We start from the raw sequence: 22,816 nt of genomic DNA, 5'->3' as shown, positions 1-22,816 counted from the left end.
CCCTTCTTCCCAGAGCCATAATTTTTTTATTTTTCCATCAATATGGCCATGTGAGGGCTGTTTTTTTGCGGAACGAGTTGTACTTTTGAACAACTCCATTGATTTTACCATATCATGTACTGGAAAACAGTAAAAAATTAAAGTGTGGTGAAATTGTAAATAAAGTACAAAAAGTGCAATTCCACCATTTTGTGTTTTTTTTTACCATGTTCACTAAATGCTAAAACTGACCAGCCATTATGATTCTCCAGGTCACTATGAGTTCACAGATAAAAAAGAACATATACATGTTTGGTATTTACAGTGAGGAAAAAAAGTATTTAGTCAGCCATCAATTGTGCACGTTCTCCCACTTAAAAAGATGAGAGAGGCCTGTAATTGACATCATAGGCAGACCTCAACTATGAGAGACAAAATGAGAAAACAAATCCTGAAAATCACATTGTCTGATTTGGAAAGACATTTTTTTTAATTTTTGGTGGAAAATAAGTATTTGGTCAATTACAAAAGTTCATCTCAATACTTTGTTATATATCCTTTGTTGGCAATGACAGAGGTCAAACGTTTTCTGTAAGTCTTCACAAGGTTGGCACACACTGTTGCTGGTATGTTGGCCCATTCCTCCATGCAGATCTCCTCTAGAGGAGTGATGTTTTGGGGCTGTCGCTGGGCAACACGGACTTTCAACTCCCTCCAAAGGTTTTCTATAGGGTTTAGATCTGGAGACTGGCTAGGCCACTCCAGGACCTTGAAATGCTTCTTACAAAGCCACTCCTTCATTTCCCTGGCGGTGTGCTTGGGATCATTGTCATGCTGAAAGACCCAGCCACGTTTCATCTTCAATGCCCTTGCTGATGGAAGGAGGTTTGCACTCAAAATCTCACGATACATGGCCCCATTCATTCTTTCATGTACATGGATCAGTCGTCCTGCTCCCTTGGCAGAGAAACAGCCCCAAAGCATGATGTTGCCACCCCCATGCTTCACAGTAGGTATTGTGTTCTTTGAATGCAACTCAGCATTCTTTCTCCTCCAAACACGACGAGTTGTGTTTCTACCAAACAGTTCTACTTTGGTTTCATCTGACCATATGACATTCTCCCAATACTCTTCTGGTTCATCCAAATGCTCTGTAGCAAACGTCAGAAGGGCCCGGACAATGTAATGTCTTAAGTAATGGCTTAAGCAGGGGGACATGTCTGGCACTGCAGGATCTGAGTCCCTGGCGGCGTAGCGTGTTACTGATAGTAACCTGTGTAACCTTGTTCCCAGCTCTCTGCAGGTCATTCACTAGGTCCCCCCTGTGTGATTCTAGGATTTTTGCTCACCATTCTTGAGATCATTTTGACCCCACAGGGTGAGATCTCGTGTGGAGCCCCATATCGAGGGAGATTATCTGTGATCTTGTATGTCTTCCATTTTCTAATTATTGCTCCCACAGTTGATTTCTTCACACCAAGCTGCTTGCCTATTGCAGATTCAGTCTTTCCAGCCAGGTGCAGAGCTACAATTTTGTCTCTAGTGTTCTTCGACAGCTCTTTAGTCTTCACCATAGTGGAGTTTGGAGTGTGACTGTTTGAGGTTGCAGACAGGTGTCTTTTATATTGATAACAAGTTCAAATAGGTGCCAGTACTACAGGTAATGAGTGGAGGACAGAGGAGCCTCTTAAAGAAGACGTTACAGGTCTGTGAGAGCCAGAAATCTTGCTTGTTTGTAATTGATCAAATACTTATTTTCCACCAACATTTGAAAAAAATTTCTTTCCAAATCAGACAATGTGATTTTCAGGATTTGCTTTCTCATTTTGTCTCTCATAGTTGAGGTCTACCTATGATGTCTATTACAGGCCTCTTTCATCTTTTTAAGTGGGAGAACTTGCACAATTGGTGGCTGACTAAATACTTTTTTTCCTCATTGTAATTGTGAAAAAAAAGACAAACTTTGCTAAAAAAAAAAAAGAAAAAAGAATGGCGCCATTTTCCAAGACTCGTAGTGTCTCCATTTTTCGTGATGGGAGGCTGGGTGAGGTCTTACTTTTTGGATGCCGATCTTATGTTTTTATTGATACCATTTTGGTGTAAATACAATGTTTTGATCGCCTGTTAATGCATTTCATTGCAATGTAGTGGTGACCAAAAAAAAACGTAATTTTGGCGTTTTGATCTCTTTTCTCGTTACGCCGTTTAATGATTGGATTAATTATTTTTATATATTGATAAATTGGGTGATTCTGACTGTTTCGATACCAAATATGTGTAGATTTTTTTTTTATTGTTTTATTTTGAATGGGGCGAAAGGGGGGCTATTTAAACTGTTTTTATGTTGTTTTCATATTTTTAACATTTTTAAAAACTTTTTTTCTCTACTTTTTACTTGCTTCAATATTCTCTGTGGAAGACTAGAAGCTGCGATCATCCGATTAGCCCTGCTATGTGTAACAAAAGTGCTCATCTGCTATGAACGCCGACCGCTGGGCGGCGCTCATAGCAGATCGGCAATGACAACCGCAGGGGTCTCCTGCAAACCCTGGTTGTCATGACAACCCATTGGGGGCCCAATTCCACCTGTGGCTGTTAGGGGTACAGATCAGCTGTCATGTGCCGGGAAAGATGCGGGCTCAGCGCCGAAGCCCGCATCAAAGGAGCAGACACGACATGCGCCGTACATGTATGGCGCATGTCGTGAAGGGGTTAAATGTAGGCACATTACTTGGCTGCCAACCCTCTATAGGGTAACATAATCCGTGTGGCTTCACTACAGTATATAATCTAATGACAGATAATAAGCTAATTAAATTATCCCTTGGCTTAGCCAACTAATTTGATAAGCGACTTTGGCTCAAATTTGATGACACCCTGGACATTGCACATTTGTTTTTCTTGTGGACCAAGACCACGATATATAGTCAATACAAAATTATGATCCACTTTATGTTCAGGTCAAAATTGACTATACAGTTTATATAACTTCCAATTTCATTCTAAACCAATTTTAAAATGATTAATAAAAGTTATATTTTAAAATATTATAATTTATTCACACACTCCCCCCCCTTTTCCCTTCATCATTTACTTGAAATATGTAGATTATACTGGTGTATGAAAAACATCTAAAATACCAATAAAGTATAAGAAAAGTGTCATCTTTACCTTGACAACGTGATCTTTTCTTGTACTGACATATTGTTTTGTAGAGGAAACTGACATGCTTGAATTAGCACAGTACTAATTATGGGGTGCAAAGTTATGTTTAACGATAACTGCTCTCTCCTCCTGTAGGCACAAGTGAATTGATATGAAGCTGGGTACGTTGTGATTATGCTTTTATCTTGAATCCCAATGTGAAGTATGTTGGAATAGTAAAGAAAGTTCATATCCATCTGAGGAGACAACATAGGACAAGTTCTAACCAGTGCAATCAATATACTGTCTACATTTCTAGGAAAACATTACTAGGTCCATGACAGATCCATTTGGATGGCTGTAAATGAAAGACTAAAAGATTTTAAGGGATCCCACTAACATTGTTAGGGCTCATATCCATCTGCAAGAAAAACGGACGAGTGCAATCTTATAGAAAAAAATCGTATTGCACTGTTATTCTGAGAGTTACATCTCATCTGTGATTTTATTCTCAGCTGAAATCGGACTGAGAAAAAAAAAATCGCAGCATGCTTCGTTTTGCCGCATATCTCGGACGAGACTCGCCAATGCAAGTCAATGGATGCAAGAAAAAAAAAGGCACGGCATTTAGACCATACGAGTGCCATTCGATTTTTGCCCGGAAAAAATGCACACATTTATTCAAAATCAATCAATTTGTTAAGGACAACCCAGGAAGCTCATCAATTCCCACAAGTGATGTAATAAATTGGAAGTTGGGAACCAAACTCGCCTCCAAGGAAGCAGGAAGATTCCACACATCATAAATATGCAGGTTCTGATTTCTTCCAGAATTATGAGACAGCAGGGATGTGGGATATGTGGATATGAGCAAGCGGCATGCATCGTGGTGCCAAATTTGTGCGGAACTTTTTTGGAATTATTCTCAAAAAATTATCTCCAAAAAAGAACAGGTTGCCATAAGTAAGTATGGGACCAAATGTCACCGTACTTTTTTTTTTTTGGGCATAATCAACAATGGCCTTAAAATGTTATATGTTTTTCAGTTCTTACAGGGACCAAATGATGGCGAAGCTGCAGGGACCAGTTTCGCCGGGAGAGGCAGATGCGGGCAAAGAGTGGTGGTGGTGGTGTTAAACACGCATATATCTATTATGACCGCCTACAATTTTTGGTCCCAATAATTGATCTGCGACTGCAAGTGTATAATATTGTTTTTAACGCTAATGATGTTGCCTACCATTTTTTATCAATTCATTTTTTTTTCAGATCTAAAAAGGGAAGTTCCTCTTCTTCTGAGGTTGTGGACGCAAGTGGACCTTCCAAACAGAATGCCAGAAGTTGTGAGGAGATACATGCTGGGAAAGGAAGTTGTTTCTGCGCTCTCTGGAGTCACGACAAACCATTAGTATAGCTAAAAATGTAGGTTTATTGTCCTTAACATTTATTAATTGGATAAGACCCTATTGCGCTCTTGCATTTTTCCATAGAAGTTGTGAGGAAGCTGAGGAAGAGGCACTTGCGACCACCAGTCCAAGTCTTCACCTGAACAGCTCCCCACAGACACCCATCAGCCATCTGCAACAAAACCTGGAAAGGAGGGCCCCCAAAACCAAAAAAAATCATACAGGAGTTTGTGGCTAAGGAAGGTGAGGATGGGTTCTGTAGGAGTCTGGCCCAATATTTGAAAAATGTGCCATTTGAATTGAGGCAGCAGGGTACCAGGGCAGCTAAAGAAATAGTAATTAGTGCCACAACCCCCCCCAAACAGGCCAATGGTTGTATTTGATTTCCTTGAAAGCTGGTAGCTTTCAAATAGAAATCAAATGCAACCATTGGACCCAACACAAGGACAGTCAGCCATGCAACCTGCCCTACTTCAGCCTCTTCCTCTTGTGTGCCAGACTCTATAGGCCCAACCTCCTCCAATGCCTGTGCCTCATTCTGGACACGCCCATCCACCTCCAATGCCGATGACTCATTCTGAACAGGGCCATCCACCTTCAATGCTGGTGACTCATTCTGGACAGGCCCATCCACCTTCAATCTCAGTGAATCATTCTGGACAGGTCCATCCACCTCCAATGCCGGTGGCTCATTCTGGACACGCCCATCCACCTCCAATGCCAATGACTCATTCTGAACAGGGCCATCCACCTTCAATGCTGGTGACTCATTCTAGACAGGCCCATCCACCTTCAATCTCGGTGAATCATTCTGGACAGGTCCATCCACCTCCAATGCCGGTGACTCATTCTGGACAGGCCCATCCACCTCCAATGCCGGTGACTCATTCTGGACAAGCCCATTCACCTCCAATGCTGGTGACTCATTCTGAACAGGCCCATCCACCTCCAATGCCAATGACTTATTCTGAACAGGGCCATCCACCTTCAATGCTGGTGACTCATTCTGGACAGGCCAATCCACCTTCAATCTCGGTGAATCATTCTGGACAGGTCCATCCACCTCCAATGCCGGTGACTCATTCTGGACACGCCCATCCACCTCCAATGCCAATGACTCATTCTGAACAGGGCCATCCACCTTCAATGCTGGTGACTCATTCTAGACAGGCCCATCCACCTTCAATCTCGGTGAATCATTCTGGACAGATCCATCCACCTCCAATGCCGGTGACTCATTCTGGACAGGCCCATCCACCTCCAATGCCGGTGACTCATTCTGGACAAGCCCATTCACCTCCAATGCTGGTGACTCATTCTGAACAGGCCCATCCACCTCCAATGCCGATGACTCATTCTGAACAGGGCAATCCACCTTCAATGCTGGTGACTCATTCTGGACAGGCCCATCCACCTTCAATCTCGGTGAATCATTCTGGACAGGTCCATCCACCTCCAATGCCGGTGACTCATTCTGTACACGCCCATCCACCTCCAATGCCTCATTCTGAACAGGGCCATCCACCTTCAATGCTGGTGACTCATTCTAGACAGGCCCATCCACCTTCAATCTCGGTGAATCATTCTGGACAGGTCCATCCACCTCCAATGCCGGTGACTCATTCTGGACAGGCCCATCCACCTCCAATGCCGGTGACTCATTCTGCACAAGCCCCAGAATCTGATCCAGAAAATACTATGGTACTCATCAAACCAACATCATCTCCATCAACTCCACAACATGATAATTATCACGGTTGGAATGATGATATTCAACCTCAACCTGCCACTCTGGACCCTGGTTTGTTCCCACCCTTTACTCCCCCACCGTGTGGAACCGCCTATGTGTCCACTCCCATATCTGCTTTGCCACCTTTCCCCACATTCAGTCCAGGTACTTGTGTTATGTCACCCCCCAAGTATCATAATTTATAAAGTTTTGTTTGTGTTTTTATGTTTGTTTCTTTGTTTTTGTTGCCTTTTAGCATATGTAAATACATTTGTTTATTTTGGTTACAAATACAATTACAGTTAAAATTGTATCAAGTAAATTATTTTTGGTTTACACATTTGGCTTTTTGTAATTTTTAGTGTATTCCATTGCCTGTTAAGCAGCTGTCTTTGGTGTATGGCATTGCCTGTTAAGCAGTTGTCTTTGGTGTATGGCATAGCCTATTAAGCAGCTGTCTTTGGTGTATGGCATTGCCTGTTAAGCAGCTGTCTTTGGTGTATGGCATTGCCTGTTAAGCTGTTGTCTTTGGTGTATGGCATTGCAGCAGCAGTGTGTCTTCATTGGATCTTGAGTTCTTTGAAGGTGCTGGTGTACTCACTATATACATATTAGTAAGAGATCTGACTGTATTCACATTATACAGGGAATACAGCTGGATGTATATAATTTACACAGGGTATCCAGCAGTATGTGTACATGTACAGTATATACACCCTGCTCTATACATACATACAGGAGAGAGAGCTGGGTCTGCAGGGAGAGCTGGCAGCATTCATAGATACTGAGTGAACTCTGCTGAATGCAGCCCCGCCCACTTGTGCGGCAGACCCTGCCCACCCTGTCAGTTTCCAGAGCCCAGAAGTGAAGAAGGAGCTGCTGTGACATCACAGATAGCAGGAGATTCACAGCCAGAGGTCATGGGACCAGAAGAGCAGCTCCGGTTACTGCAGGATGTGACAAAGCAAGATATTTAGTGAAGCGCTTATCTATGGTACTTAGCTCACATGAAAGGAACATGTAAAGTAGTGGACAACTCCTTTAAGTGACACATTGTTAGACTCAGGCTCTCTTCCCCTACGTCATGGTGCTATCAGATTACATGGCAACATGACAGATTCCCTTAAACAATGGTTCGCCAGTTCGTTCTTTACATACCGGAGAGTGTCTGGATCACCTGGATGGCATGTACAACGGCAGAACCAAGTCGTATACGTTACAGCATAAACATAATAAAATGAGCACTAACATTGTTTAGCAGTGTATCTGACTTGCCCATGGTTAATATGGGGGAAACTCGGTACCCGGGTAATAGGTCTCCTGGTCCATTTCTTCCTTTCTCTAAAGCTTCTGGCCAGCCTGGAACTAGGCCTAGTTTCTTTGCTGTTCCACCCTCTCACCTGTCTGCTTGTAGTAGAACTTTTCTTTGGCTACCACTATCCCGGGACGCTGGGGCCTTCATGGTTCCTAGTTCTGTAAAATGATGGTAGCTTCAGGTTGACCTGGGATCTGGAATCCTCCTGGTATGCCTGTTGTCCCTACTGGGTGTAGAGGACCCTGTAGGCGCGGACCCGGTGTCCGGCTTGTGTCCTGGGGTGAGCTTCAGATGCTCCTCTGCCCCCTTAACTCCTCTCTCCTCTCCTTGCCTCGGCCACACTTGGGGCTCTCAACACAGCAGCAGACGTGCTGTTCCTTCACTGATCTAAAGTGTCAGCACACTCCGACTACCTAACTCCACCCTCCAGTATATAAATCCCTAACAGGCTCCCTCTGGTGGTATGGTGGTGTTATGTTGTGTCATAATACACTGCTAAATAATGTTATGTTGTGTGATGATATGTGGCACCCTGCTACCACAGGTACCAAAGGACCCAAAAGCGTGCATGGACGGACTTCTCCACAAGAGACCCTCATTACATAACAGACACCTCCACCCTTCCACCTCATACCACCAGAGGGAGCCCTGTTAGGGATATATATACTGGAGGGTGGAGTTAGGTAGGTAGATTGTGCTGGCACTAGAGATCAGTGAAGAGGCAGCACCTGTTGTGCTGCTGTGCTGAGGGCAAACCAGGGCCCAAAGCACGTGCTGAAGCCTGAGGGCCTAGAGTGTGGCTGAGGCAAGGAGAGGAGAGAGGAGTTAATGGGGCAGAGGAGCACCTTAAGCTCACCCCAGAACACAAGCCGGGCACTGGGTCCGCGCCTACAGGGTCCTCTACACCCAGTAGGGATAACTGGCATACCAGGAGGATTACAGACCCCTGGTCAACCTGAAGCTACAATCATCTACAGAACTAGGAACCACGAAGGCCCCAGCATACAGGGATAGTGGTAGCCAGAGAAAAGTTCTTACTACCAAGCAAACAGGTGAGAGAGTGAAACAGCACAGAAGCTAGGTCTAGTTCCAGGCTGGTCAGGAGCTTCAGAGAGAGAGAGGAAGAAAATGATCAAGAGGCCTACTACCCGCTCACTGGGGAAAGTCCAGAAGTGCACCCTTCCTACTAAGTACCCTGGACTATACCTGCCGTTTACACCAGTAAAGGTACTGAAGCGAATACCCTGTATGCGTGTCCATCATTCCCCCTGACCCGACCGGGCCACCTCTCACCTGCATCCCTTCCATCAACCCTGCCCCGGGGGCCCGCTCTGCCTGTGGGGAGCAGAGACATCTCAGCTGCCATCCCATCACCCCCGGAGGTCTGCAGCAGCGCTGGTACCCATTACCAGGAACCACAGGTGGCGTCACGAGACAAAACTGTTATTCATCCCTTCAAGTAACAAGCCCCTTTTAAAGAGTGACCCCAGAGTACGGGCCCGGGAGCCAACTGCCGTGACCTCCCAAGAAGGTAAAGACCCGGGTACCGAGTCCCCCATATCCCCCTGGGCGAGTCATCTCTTCCTGGCGTCATGAACAGGAATTCGTGCCCGTTGCCACTGGGTACTGTGTGCCGTATTTGAACTGTGTTTGAACTGTGGTGAACATCGCCGCCATTATCGCGTCGCCATGTGGGAAGAAGAGTGGTGTAACCGCGGGAACCAGAGAGGCGTGACCATTGGTAGCGCGTGACGCCCAAGCCCCGCCTCGCGCTCTGACGCAGAACCAGGAAGCATCAGGTCCTGGAAGGAGTCCGTCGTCTGCGGAGCTGCGGCCTACCCGAGAAAAGCAAAGAAGGTAGGCTACGGTTTACTTGGGGGGCGCAATCATGGCCGACGACCAGCAATCGCCGGAGCACCAGTTAACGCTCCCGATGCTCAACTCGCGCCCGGCGCTGCTCAAGCCGGAGCAGCCGCCCCACCAGAAGGGGTCGTGACTCCAGTGATCCCCATGGCCCTGCCGTACGTCTCCGGAGCGAAATGGCTTCCCCAGTATGACGGCAAACCAGACACCCTGTCTGGATTCAAAAGAAAAATATGCAGTGTACTGGACATGTACTCAATGACAGGTAAACAGAGAGCCGCTGTTGTGCTGGGACAATTCGCTGGTGCCGCAGACCGGGAAGTTGAAATCTGGCCAGCCGCAGACCAGGAATCGGTGTCTATTATATTTAAGAGACTGCAAACTGTCTTTGAAAACCGCACTGAGACAGATCTTCAGATGAGGTTCTACCACTGTACCCAGAAACCTGAGGACAGTATCCGGGACTATGCCGTTTACAAGAGGCCCTGAAACAGGTTAGTCCAGCCAGCATACATGATGAGGACAAAATGCTGATAGAACAATTCATCCGGGGGTAAGGTCCCAGGAGGAGAGCAGAACTGTACTGTGGTGGGCCTTAGATCATCAAAATGCCACCTTTGACGCCCTGAAGGACATGGCTATTAAGGGCCTTCAGCCCCTGGAAACATCAGATACTGCTATCCAGCGTTACCAGGGTGGGGCCACCCCAATGGCCACAGCACTCACTGCCCCTTCATTAGCGGCTGAGGCAAAAGTGCAAGCAGCGTCCTCTAGCAAGCTGGACAGCCTGCGCTCTGAAGTGCGTCAGCTAACCCTGGGGCCAAGGGCCGACACCCAGGAGTAGAACAACCAGGCCCATAGAGCTGGTACGACCGGTTTGTAGGAGGAAGGCCTTTCCTGTCCATCGTGCTGGACGGCATAGCAACACCTGCACTACTGGACACTGGGTCACCGGTAACCATCATATCTGATGTCCTCTACAAAAGGTTCTGGTCCATAGATAAACTCCCAAACCTCACTGTGTATGCCTCCAATGGCCTTCCTCTTAACCTAGTCGGGGTTAAGGACGTGACAGTGAAGGTGGGAAGAGTGGAACTAAAAGACCAAGGACTGATTGTAATAGAGTCTAACCCTGGTGATACAAACCCATATATGATACTTGGTACAAATGTTGTTGGTAACTGTTTGGGAGAAGTGTTGTTTTTACTCCAACAGATTGCTGACACTGCCAGACCAGGGCAGAGGAAGATGCTCCAGAGAGAGATTTGAGCCCTCCTGTACCAGCAACAGGTAAAACTAACAGGTGGCGAGACTGGTAATGTACGGGTGACAGACCCGATACCCATTGTGATTCCCCCACTTAGTGAAATGCTGATTTGGTGTAGGGCAGCAATAGGTCTCAAGGGACAGAACTACCAGGCGGTAGTAGAGCCCGTTAACTCAGAGCACAGACCTACACTCCTAACTGCTAGAGGGGTATTTGATGTACACAACGAGAGGGTACCCGTATGCCTCCTAAATTGTGGGGAGGAAGAAGTCAAATTGCCACGATACGCCACTGTTGCCAGACTGTATACTGTGAATAATAATGCCGTACACACAGTGGAATCCTTGACTCCACCAGATACAGTGGAGGACAATGACTCCAAAACCCAGCCGGAGGAATGGTGTCAACAGCTCCATGTTGGAACTGACGCCACTCCTGTCCATCAAAAACACGGTGTCTACAGAGTGGTTCAGGAATATGAACAGGTGTTTATGTGGCACCCCAGGGGTCTGGTTTCCACAGTAACAGCAATGTTATGTCTGAGAGCAGGTGGGAGGTCTCTTGGTCAGGAATCCTATGCATGCCACACCTCCTGCCCAGTCCTGGGAGGGGAAGGACTTCCCCTATATAAACCTGGGGCTGAGGCAGGGTTAGAGAAGAAGAGTAGAGAGAAGAAGAGAAGCAGTAATAGGAAAGAAAGATCAGGAGCTTTGTGGGAGTCGTGCTAAGAAGAGGTCAGGGCTGGAAGCTGTAGAGCTCGCCCTGATTGAAGATTTCTTACCGGACCCGGAGTCCGAGGCTGTGGGGACTAACTCCTACCCAGCAGCAGAAACCGACCGGCACGGTCACACGCGTGGGACCAGCACCGCCGTCGTGGAGCGGAAGCTACTAGAAGGCCCCGAGTCACCGGCCATACGGGTGAGCACCACACGGTACACTCAGGGACGTGGGCTACTTTTATCCGCCTCTAGCAAGGTAGCCAGAAGAGTACAATTAGTTGGGGAGGCCTACAACTCCGCCTGGCCAAGGGGGATCCCATCTGCTCAAGGACTGACCAGGCCCCGACCGCTAGCCAGTACTCCGGGAGGGTCTATCTTTGTCACCAGTAAAGACCCTGAACTACACCGCATCGTCTCTGAGTGGTTCCTGCTACCTCCATCATCCACGTCGGCTGCCCTGAGGCCATACCCCTCCCGTTGGGGGTTATACCATCCACGCTGCACCATCCTTCCACCGGCCTCAGCGGTCTGCCCTGCAGCGGCAGCTCCATAGCTGCATTCAACGGGTGGTGTAGTCGTCCTACATCTACTGCTAATATACCGCCACTTAGTCTGACTCCCTGGGCACGGACCGGGTCACCGCCACGAGACTACTACCCCTATCAGATCCGGCTCCGGGTAGTCCCTGCGTGCGCAACGCTACATCACATAGGCCCAGGGCGCGTCATTTAGTAAACACTCACTTGATTTTGGAAGGGTCAAAGGGGTACAGCACCACATACCCTCAGGTAACCATCCACCCATTAAGGAGCGTTACAGACCCATACCACCAGCACATTACCAAAAGAAATGTTGCATGACATGAAAAAGGCAGGGGTAGTAAGGGATAGCTGTAGCCCCTGGGCAGCTCCTCTGGTCCTGGTCAGAAAGAAGGACGGTAGCATGAGGATGTGTGTAGATTATAGACAAATTAATCACATAACACATAAAGATGCATACCCTTTGCCCCGTATAGAGGAATCCCTGGCTGCACTAAAATCTGCCAATTATTTCTCCACATTGGATCTCACTAGCAGGTACTGGCAAGGGTCTGTTGCTGAGGAAGACCGGGAGAAGACAGCCTTCACCACCCCGATGGGATTATGCGAATTCAACAGCATGCCATTTGGACTCTGCAACGCACCTGGAACGTTCCAGATGTTGATGGAGTGTTGCTTGGGACACCGGAAGTTTGAGACAGTGCTGCTATACCTGGATGACGTTATCGTGTACTCAAGGACGTATGAAGACAATCTAAACCACCTGGCGGAGGTATTTGAGGCATTGTCCCGGTATGGGATGAAACTAAAACCCTCCAAGTGCCACCTGCTCAAACGGAAGGTTCAGTACCTGGGGCACGTAGTCAGTACAGAGGGGGTAGCACCAGACCCGGAGAAGGTCACTGCCATCCAGAAGTGGCCTGAACCAAGGAACATCAAAGAGGTACGTCAATTTCTGGGACTGGTCGGGTACTACAGGAGGTTCATTAAGGACTACACCAAAAAGGCAGCACCTTTACAAGATCTCCTAGTAGGACAGTCCAAAAGAGGTAAAAGTCCCCCATTCCAGTGGGGCAAAGAACAGACTGAGTCCTTTGCATTAATGAAGGAAGCCCTAACCGGTGAGGAAATCCTGGCTTACCCCGACTATAGCCAACCTTTCCTGTTATACACAGACGCCAGCAATGAGGGACTGGGAGCTGTGTTGTCCCAGAAGCAAAACGGCAGAGAAAAGGTGATCGCCTATGCCAGTAGGAAGCTTCACGCTACTAAGAGGAACCCGGAGAATTACAGTTTATTCAAGGTGGAGTTCCTGGCCTTGGTCTGGGCTATCACCGAAAGATTCAAACATTACCTAGCCTCACCTAATTTACAGCCTTTACTGACAATAACCCCTTGACACACCTGGAGACAGCCAGGTTGGGAGCCATGGAACAGCGTTGGGTGGCCAGATTGTCAAATTACCAGTTCACAATCAAGTACCGGGCTGGTCACAAGAACACCAATACTGATGCCCTGTCAAGAATACCCCACCAGTCGGACTACGAGGTTGAAGTGGATGACCTAGAAGAAATTGAATTACCTGCTTTCCACAGAAATGGAATGGTCCACGAGCAACACACCTCCAGAAGACGTCATGGTAAGAAGCTAAACCCTTTACCTCATCACAGCTGGAAGGAGACCCAGGACAGTGACCCGGTTGTCAGCCTCATCAAAGGACTGATAACCCAAGAAGCTTCTCACCTGGAGAAGGATGCTCCTCCACAAGCCAAACACCTGTGGAATGAGAGAAGCCGGCTGTACATCTACAGAGAAAAGCTGTGCAGGAGGTATGTCAACCCTAGAACCCATGAAATTGTGTGGCAGATTGTAATGCCCAGGACGGATATCCAGATGGTGCTAGAGGCCTACCATGACCAAGCTGGTCATTTTGGCTGGAAGAAGCTGGAAACCCTGCTGAAGGACCAGTTCTATTGGGTTGGAATGCAGAGTTCCATAGAAAGGTGGTGCCGGAATTGTGGGCCCTGTAGCCTCAGACGGAAAGACTACGTTAGTCAGAAAGCACCCTTGCAGTCCATCAAAACAACCCAACCCCTGGAGATTGTCGCTCTGGATCACGTCAAACTGTCACCCAGCAGATCAGGCTATTCCTATGCCCTGACCATGGTGGATCACTATTCCCGGTTCCTGGTGGTAGCCCCTGTCAAGGATCTGACAGCAGAAACTGCAGCAAGAACATTCCAAACCTACTTCTGCAGGCCCCATGGATACCCGGACAAGGTGCTAACAGATCAAGGCCCTGCCTTTGAGGCTGAGCAGTTTAAAGAATTCTGTCAGCTGTATGGATGCAAGAAGATCCGGACTACACCATATCATCCTCAAACCAACGGTATGTGCGAGAAAATGAATAACATCATCTTTGACCTGTTAAAAACCCTACCTTTGGAAGAGAGGAACCAGTGGCCAGAAAAACTACCTGATCTGGTGGACCTGTATAACCACATACCTGTGAGTTCTACTAATTGTACCCCAGCGTACATCATGAGAGCAAGACCCGGAAAATTGCCCATGGACCTGGAACTCGGAGTGGTAGAACCTGCTGCAGATATGTCCACTGAAGATTGGGACACAAATCGGCGAGAGCAGTACAGGAAAGTACAGGCCTGTGTTGAAGACAGCCTAAACAAAGTAAGGGAAAGACAAGAAGACCAATATAACAAGCATGCACCAGCAGAACCCTTGGCACCAGGAGAAATAGTGCTAAAGCGGAAAAGAAGAGGTCACAAGCTTGATGACCAATGGGAAAGAGAGCCCTAGACTGTGTTAAATTCCAGATTTGACAACACCAAAACCTGCCTGATCAGCAAGGATGGAGGTAGGACAACCACAACAGTCTCAAGAGACCACTTGAAATTGTGCCCAGGTCTACTGAAGACACAGGAGGAAGAAGTACCTCTTATAATACCGGAAAAACCCAAGGAAGATGTAGTTCATATAGTCCTAGGAGACTTCCCCCCGGACTGGCCTCAACTCGATGGAGCAGTTATCCTACCAGTGATACACTTCTGTCAGCCACCAGAAGAACCTCCACCACAAGAAGAACCTGTTCAGGAACAGGAATAGTCCCCAGTAAGAGGAGGATCACCAGTTGAAGCAGAGCCTGAGGGTCCAGTAAACAGTGCACTTGCCAGTCCTATAGAGATGTTGAGGCAGTTCTACAACTTACTCGCACGTAGACCTGATAGGTTAGCGCATAGTGCATGCACATACACCAGTATCACCCCAGTGCTATGTAGATCCACACGCAGCACACAAGGCCAAATCCCTACCAGGTGTAGGGATAGGGAATAAGGTACAAAATGCCTACAGTGTAAATAGCTACCCGGAAGGGTATAGCATTGTTTGTGTGAACTGAAAAAGTTATATGTGTGCATTTAGTTACCCGTAAAGGGTATAAAGACTTGCAGGCTGAGGACTGTGAGCAGCCAAAAACTGTCCATTGTAAATAGTTGCACTTATTAAAGTGCCCCCTATTGGTTTTATATTAAGAGACCACTGAACAAAAACCCGTTTGGCGTGGCCGAAGACGTGGTCCAACACCTGGATCACTTATGCCCTGTAGCCACGCCCAGGGCCTACGTTGAGGGTTTTCAGATGGGTCCCTCATGCTGCTAATATTGCCCCTTCACCAGTGAGATGGACACCTGGTTATGGGACTCACTGTAACTTTGATATGTGTTATTGTTATCGTAATTGTTGTTGTGACCTGTTTACAAAAAAATGCTTCAGTCCAGGAGTACTGAATTGTACTAGAGGGAATGTGGAACCCTGCTACCACAGGTACCACAGGACCCAAAAGGGTGCATGGACGGACTTCTCCACAAGAGGCCCTCATTACATAACAAACACCTCCACCCTTCCACCTCATACCACCAGAGCGAGCCTTGTTAGGGATATATATACTGGAGGGTGGAGTTAGGTAGGCAGAGTGTGCTGGCACTAGAGATCAGTGAAGAAGGGAGCACCTGTTGTGCTGCTGTGCTGAAGGCAAGCCAGGGCCCAAAGCACGTGCTGAAGCCTGAGGGCCTAGAGCATGGCCGAGACAAGGAGAGGAGTTAAGGTGGCAGAGGAGCACCTTAAGCTCACCCCAGAACACAAGCCTTACACCGGGTCCGCGCCTACAGGGTCCTCTACACCCAGTAGGGATAACTGGCATACCAGGAGGATTACAGACCCCTGGTCAACCTGAAGCTACAATCATCTACAGAACTAGGAACCACGAAGGCCCCAGCGTACAGGGATAGTGGTAGCCAGAGAAAATTTCTTACCACCAAGCAAACAGGTGAGAGAGTGAAACAGTACAGAAGCTAGGCCTAGTTCCAGGCTGGTCAGGAGCTTCAGAGAGAGAGAGGAAGAAACGGATCAGGAGGCCTAGTACACGCTCACTGGGGAGAGTCTAGAAGTGCACCCTTCCTACTAAGCACCCTGGACCATACCTGCCGTTTACACCAGTAAAGGTACTGAAGCGAATCCCCTGTGTGCGTGTCCATCATTCCCCCTGACCCGACCGGGTCACCTCTCACCTGCATCCCTTCCATCAACCCTGCCCCGGGGGCCCGCTCCGCCTGTGGGGAGCAGAGACATCTCAGCTGCCATCCCATCACCCCCGGAGGTCTGCAGCAGCGCTGGTACCCATTACCAGGAACCACAGGTGGCGTCACAAGACAAAACCGTTATTCATCCCTTCAAGTAACAAGCCCCTTTTAAAGAGTGACCCCAGAGTACGGGCCCGGGAGCCGACTGCCGTGACCTCCCAAGAAGGTAAAGGCCCGGGCACCGAGTCCCCCATATCCCCCTTGGCGAGTCAGTATCATCACACAACATAACATTATTCAGCAGTGTATCATCACACAACATAACATTATTTAGCAGTGTATCATCACACAGCATAACATTATTTAGCAGTGTATCATCACACAACATAACATTATTTAGCAGTGTATCATCACACAACATAACATTCTCGCTTTGTAAAGGGGTGAATATGGGTACGTGTGATCCACGCTCCTTACATCCTAGTATTAACTCTTCATTTCTATGATTCAGATATTCTCCCAGTATTCCTGCCACCAATTTATCAGTACCCAGGGGACCACGACCTGCGAATTTAGGTAATTTCTTACACGCCCCAGAGTAGCCATCAATAAGCTTCCACTCCTGGGGAGAGATGTACCATTAACAGCTTCCTCTATGGGAAGTTTGTAGATTGTAAGCTCTTACGAGCAGGGTCATCATTATTTTTGCTTTAATTATTGTATTATCTTTAGCTATGTTACTTATGACTGTTGAATATTAACCTCTAAATTGTAAAGCGCTGCGGAATATGTTGGCGCTATATAAATAAAGATTATTATTATTATTAAGTTTTAGACAGAACTACATTGACTTATGTCCTTTTGTTTAAATGGTTTTCTGGTGAAACAGGTGAGTAACTAGAGCGGGTGCAGGGGTAGCAGCTGCAATCAGGCTCTGGAGCCTTGGGGGCTTCTTTCTCCAGCCAATACCACTGGGCCCCTGCTTAACATTTTGCAAGGGGGGCCACAAGCTATAAGTTATACCACTGTGCGGAAACCATGTGGACGCAGGTAAAGTATAGAGAGCACAAAAAGTTCTTACTGTCATCACATTCCCGCACCATCCGTCCTCTGGATATAGTTGTATACTTTGCATTATCCGATTATTTATATAACTTGAATAGGAGAGCATACAACTGCTGGAATTGTTTATTAGACTGATATCATTGTAATTATATCCCAGGGCAGTTAGGAAACATTGGCTGATAGAAACCTGCATTACACCAGGATCACACACGACCGATATGTTCAAATCCGCTATTGCTGGCAACAAAGACAAAGAACTGAGGTTAAGAGATGGGAAACACAATTACATACACTAATAAGTAACAGCTTTATATATTTCATAATCTTTCCAAAAGTAGATGGAAAATACTGATTTTAAATAGAACCTGAAATAAATGTTTTTGTACATTTCAGATAGTTCTTGAAAATTTTACAAATATGTGACTAAGTGTTAATAGTGAAATACTGTAGCATGATCCTGCAAACACCTTGGCTGACACCATCCGACTTCACAAGGTTCGTTTCTGTTCTGTTACTATGGAAGAAAACACTTGTGGTCAGCATTATGGTTGATCGTTTTTTCTAAAAATATTTTCAGATATAAGTGGATATGAACCAACTCTGCATGTTTGGAATATTTAATAACATGTTCAAATGTATTCAACAGAAAAGTTTACCTGTTACAAAAACAATAAAGCAGTGACATCACGTAGAGAGCTTGCATCACCGCTGTAGCCAATCATGAGATCAGCAGCTTGTGCTGGCTACCTCCCTATCCTCTGGCTAAAAATCTTTGCAGAATTGATCATTTTTCGATTGTAAAGCCGCAACCATCTGAATAGATCCACTTAAAGAAGTTGTCCATAACTTTTTATTATCCCCCCAATGTATTCAGTATTGTGCCCATAAAGGTTTTTGTATTACCTCTAGTTGTCCTTTTTGCCTGTGAGCGGCGCTACCACGGGCCGCTCACAGGCATCACGTGACCCCTCCACTGTTGTCAAGTCAAGTGAGGCGTGACATCAGTGACGCGGTCCCCGCGGTGGATGCTGGGCTGTGGGCGGGGTTACCCCGTGCGTCACACCCAGCATCCACCACGCGCGTTCCCAATGAATGAGGAGAGGGAGAGCGTGCGGTGGATCCCCACCTACAGCCCAGCATCCACCGTGGAACGCAGAAGTAAGTCACCCCGGCTGCAGCCGGAACTTGACATGACATCAGTGGATGTCAGAGCCGGCTGCAGCCGGGGGTAATGTGACGCCTGTGAGTGGCCAGTGATAGCGCCCCTCACTGGCAAGAAGGACAGCAGGAGGTAATTACAAAAACCTTTATGGGCACCGGTTGAATACGTTGAGGGGATAATAAAAAGTACTGGACAACTCCTTTAACCCTAATCATCTCTGCATAGGGTATTGATTTAATTTAATGTGCCGGATGAAAGCTACAGTACTTGAGTCCAGTATTACATGATATTTTCTTATACGATGTCGAGGTATGAGCTGTTTCTAAAGTCATATTAAATAAATATCTAAAATCTCAGCTTTATAATCAGGACAAGAACTTGCATATCATGGATTATGTTCATTATTACTGAGATATTTTGATTAAATCAATCCCCTATGGAGAGATGATTAGTAAAAATGTTACAGCCAAATATTTAACAGAAGAAGGCAGTTTGTTTGCTGAAGAACTGAAGATTGGTTCAATAATGATTGTCTGCAGGCAGTAGTGAAATATGGGGAAGGTTCCTTGCAAGTTTGATGCTGCATTTAAACAAATGGATTTGGGGATTTTGATCAGCATTAATGGTAGTCTCAGTGCTGAGAAATACAGGTGGATACAGTTGTGCTCACAAGTTTACATACCCCGGCAGAATTTTTCCTTTCTTGGCCTTGTTTTAGAGAATATGAATGATAACAAAAAAAACTTTTTCTCCACTCATAGTTATTGGTTGGGTGAAGCCATTTATTGTCAAACTACTGTGTTTTCTCTTTTTAAATCTTAATGACAACCAAAAACATCCAAATGACCCTGATCAAAAGTTCACATACCATGGTGATTCTGGCCTGATAACATGCTCAGAATTTGATACAAATGGGTTTGGAAGGCTACTAAAGGTAACATCATCACCTGTGACCTGTTTGCTTGTAATCAGTGTGTGTGCATAAAAGCTGAGTGAGTTCCTGTGATCCAGACAGATTCTTGCATCTTTCATCCAGCCACTGATGTTTCTGGATTGTGAGTCATCGGGAACGCAAAAGAATTGTCAACGGATCTACGGGAAAAGGTAGTTGAACTGTATAACACAGGAAATGGATACAAAAAGTTATTTAAGGAATTGATAATGCCAGTCAGCAACTTTCAAACTGTGATTAACAAATGGAAAATCAGGGGCTCTGTAAAAACCAAACCACGGTCAGGTAGCCCAACAAAATTTTGGGATGCAAAGAAAAACCCACAAATAGCATCAGCTGAAATTCAGGATTCTCTGAAAACTAGCAATGTGACTGATTCAAGATGCAATAAGGAGGTACTTGAAGAAAAATGGGCTGCATGGTCGAGTTGCTAGAAGAAAGCCATTACTGCGCAAATGCCACAAGTATCTCGCCTACAATACGCCAAACAGCACAGAGAGAAGACTCAAAACTTCTGGAACAAGGTAATTTGGAGTGATGAGACCAAAATTGAACTTTTTGGCCACAACCATAAACTTTACATTTGGAGAGAGGTCAACAAGGCCTGTAATGAAAGGAGCAGCATTCCTACAGTAAAGCACGGAGGTGGATCGCTGATGTTTTGGGGATGTGTGAGCTACAAAGGCACAGGAGACTTGGTAAAAATTGAAGAAAAGATGAATTCAGCATGTTATCAGCAAATACTGGAGGCAAATTTGCACTCATCAGCCCGGAAGCTCCACATGGGACGTACTTGGACATTTCAACGTGACAATGATCCAAAACACAAGGCCAAGTCGACCTGTCATTGGCTACAGCAGAACAAAGTGAAGGTTCTGGAGTGGCCATCTCAGTCTCCTGAACTCAATATCATTGAGCCACTCTGGGGAGATCTCAAGCGCGCAGTTCATGCTAGATAGCCCAGGAATTTACAGGAACTGGAGGCTTTTTGCCAAGAAGAATGGGCAGCTTTACCATCTGAGAAATTAAAGAAACTCATGCACAAATACCACAAAAGACTTCAGCTGTCATTGATGTTAGAGGGGGCAATACACAATATTAAGAACTGGGGTATGTGAACTTTTGATCAGGGTCATTTGGATGTTTTTGGTTGTCATTAAGATTTAAAAAGAGAAAACACAGTAATTTGACAATAACTAGCTTCCCCAACCAATAACCATAAGTGGGAAAAAGTTTTTTTGTTATCATTCATATTCTCTGAAACAAGGCCAAGAAAGGGAAAATTCTGCCAGGGTATGTAAACTTTTGAGCACATAGTTATCCACCATACAATACTATTAGGGGGGCATCTGATTGGCTCCAAATTTATTCTGCAGCTGGATGGCGGTCCCAAAGGTACAACTAATGTAATTAAGAAATATCTTCAGCATAATGAAGAACAAGGAGTCGTGTGTGTGATTACATGAAGAAACAAAGGATTTGCACTATACTACATCCTCATAAGATCTGTGGTTAGTTCTCCAAGATGTTTGGAGCAATCTGGCTGCTCAGTCCCTTCAAAAACTGCATGAATTGATGCTTTGATGCTGTTTTAAAGGCGTGATCATACCACATAATGATTTTAGATTTCTCCATTCTTCAATCATTTTGTAATTTGTTAATTAATAAAAAACTGTTAACACCCCTATTTTTTAAAGCATTCCTACTTTCCAGCATTATAATAGGAAGGGACCCAGGAGGCGAGACATTATACCAGGAAGGGGCCCAAGATGAGAGACATTATACCAATATGTGGGACATTATACATTGAAGGGGCCCAGAATGGGGGACATTAGATCAGGAGGGGCGCGGGATGGGGAACTGTACACCAGGAATGGGCCCAGGATGGAGACCATCATTACTATAAGAGGCCAGGATGGGGGACATTATATCCGGGAGGGGTCCTTTATGGAGCAGATTATACCATGATGGGGGACATTATTACTGGAAGAGCCCAGGATGAGGGACATTAATGCAGGAAATTGCACAGGATGGAGGACATTATTCCTGGAAGAGGCCAAGGATAGGGGATATCACACCAGTAAGGGGCCAGGATGGAGGACATTATTAAAAGGATGGTTCTTGGATGGGATACATTATTACTGGAAGGGGTCCAGGATGGGGTAAATTTTTAAAAGAAGGGGCCAGGATGGAGTACATTATTACAGGAATGAGCCAGAAAGGGGACATTATTGCAAGAAGGCCCCAGGATGTAGGGCATTATATCAGGAAGGGGCCAGGATGAGGATATTATTACAGAAAAAGGCCAGAATGGGGCACATTATTCCAGTATGGGGACAAGATGAGGGACACTATTACATAGGGCCAGGATGGGGGATACTATTTATTGGATCTAGAATGCTACAAGGGACTACAGTGGATACAGAAAGTATTCAGATCCCTTTAAATTTTTCACTCTTTGTTTCATTGCATCCATTTGGTAAATTCTAAAAAGTTCTTTTTTTTCTCATTAAAGTACACTCTGCACCCCATCTTGACTGAAAAAAAAATGTAGAAATTTTTGCAAATTTATTAAAAAAGAAAAACTGAAATATCACTAGTCATAAGTATTCAGACCCTTTTCTCAGACACTCATATTTAAGTCACATGCTGTCCATTTCCTTGTGATTTTTTTATTAGAATTTACCAAATGGCTACAATGAAACAAAGAGTGAAAAATTTAAAGGGGTCTGAATACTTTCTGTACCCACTGTATACATCTGACCAACATCTAGGTGGGGGCCCAGGTCCAAATTTTGCCTGGGGCCATTCGGACTACTGAGCCTGAACATGTGCACAAACAGTAGTGTACAACCTCATACAGCGTATTGCTGTGCTCAGGAGACTTTGCAAAATAAATTGCTGGCTGCTTTTTCTTTTATTATCTCTTCTGAAAATTAAAAAATATATATATACTTTTTACTGCCTAATGCTATGAAAATCTATGCTGGTCAGCGTCAAAAATAGGCTGCACTGTTTAGAAGTTAAACACCATTCACTGTTCTGTATAACTGAAATGTCAACTGTACTCTGCTCGATTAT

The sequence above is a fragment of the Phyllobates terribilis genome, unplaced genomic scaffold, assembly GCF_046119375.1.
Source record: "Phyllobates terribilis strain yellow unplaced genomic scaffold, ASM4611937v1 Scaffold_2__4_contigs__length_985480577, whole genome shotgun sequence".
Lineage (NCBI taxonomy): Eukaryota > Metazoa > Chordata > Amphibia > Anura > Dendrobatidae > Phyllobates > Phyllobates terribilis.
The sequence above is the reverse complement of the archived record's forward strand: the minus strand, read 5'-3'. Positions refer to the sequence as shown.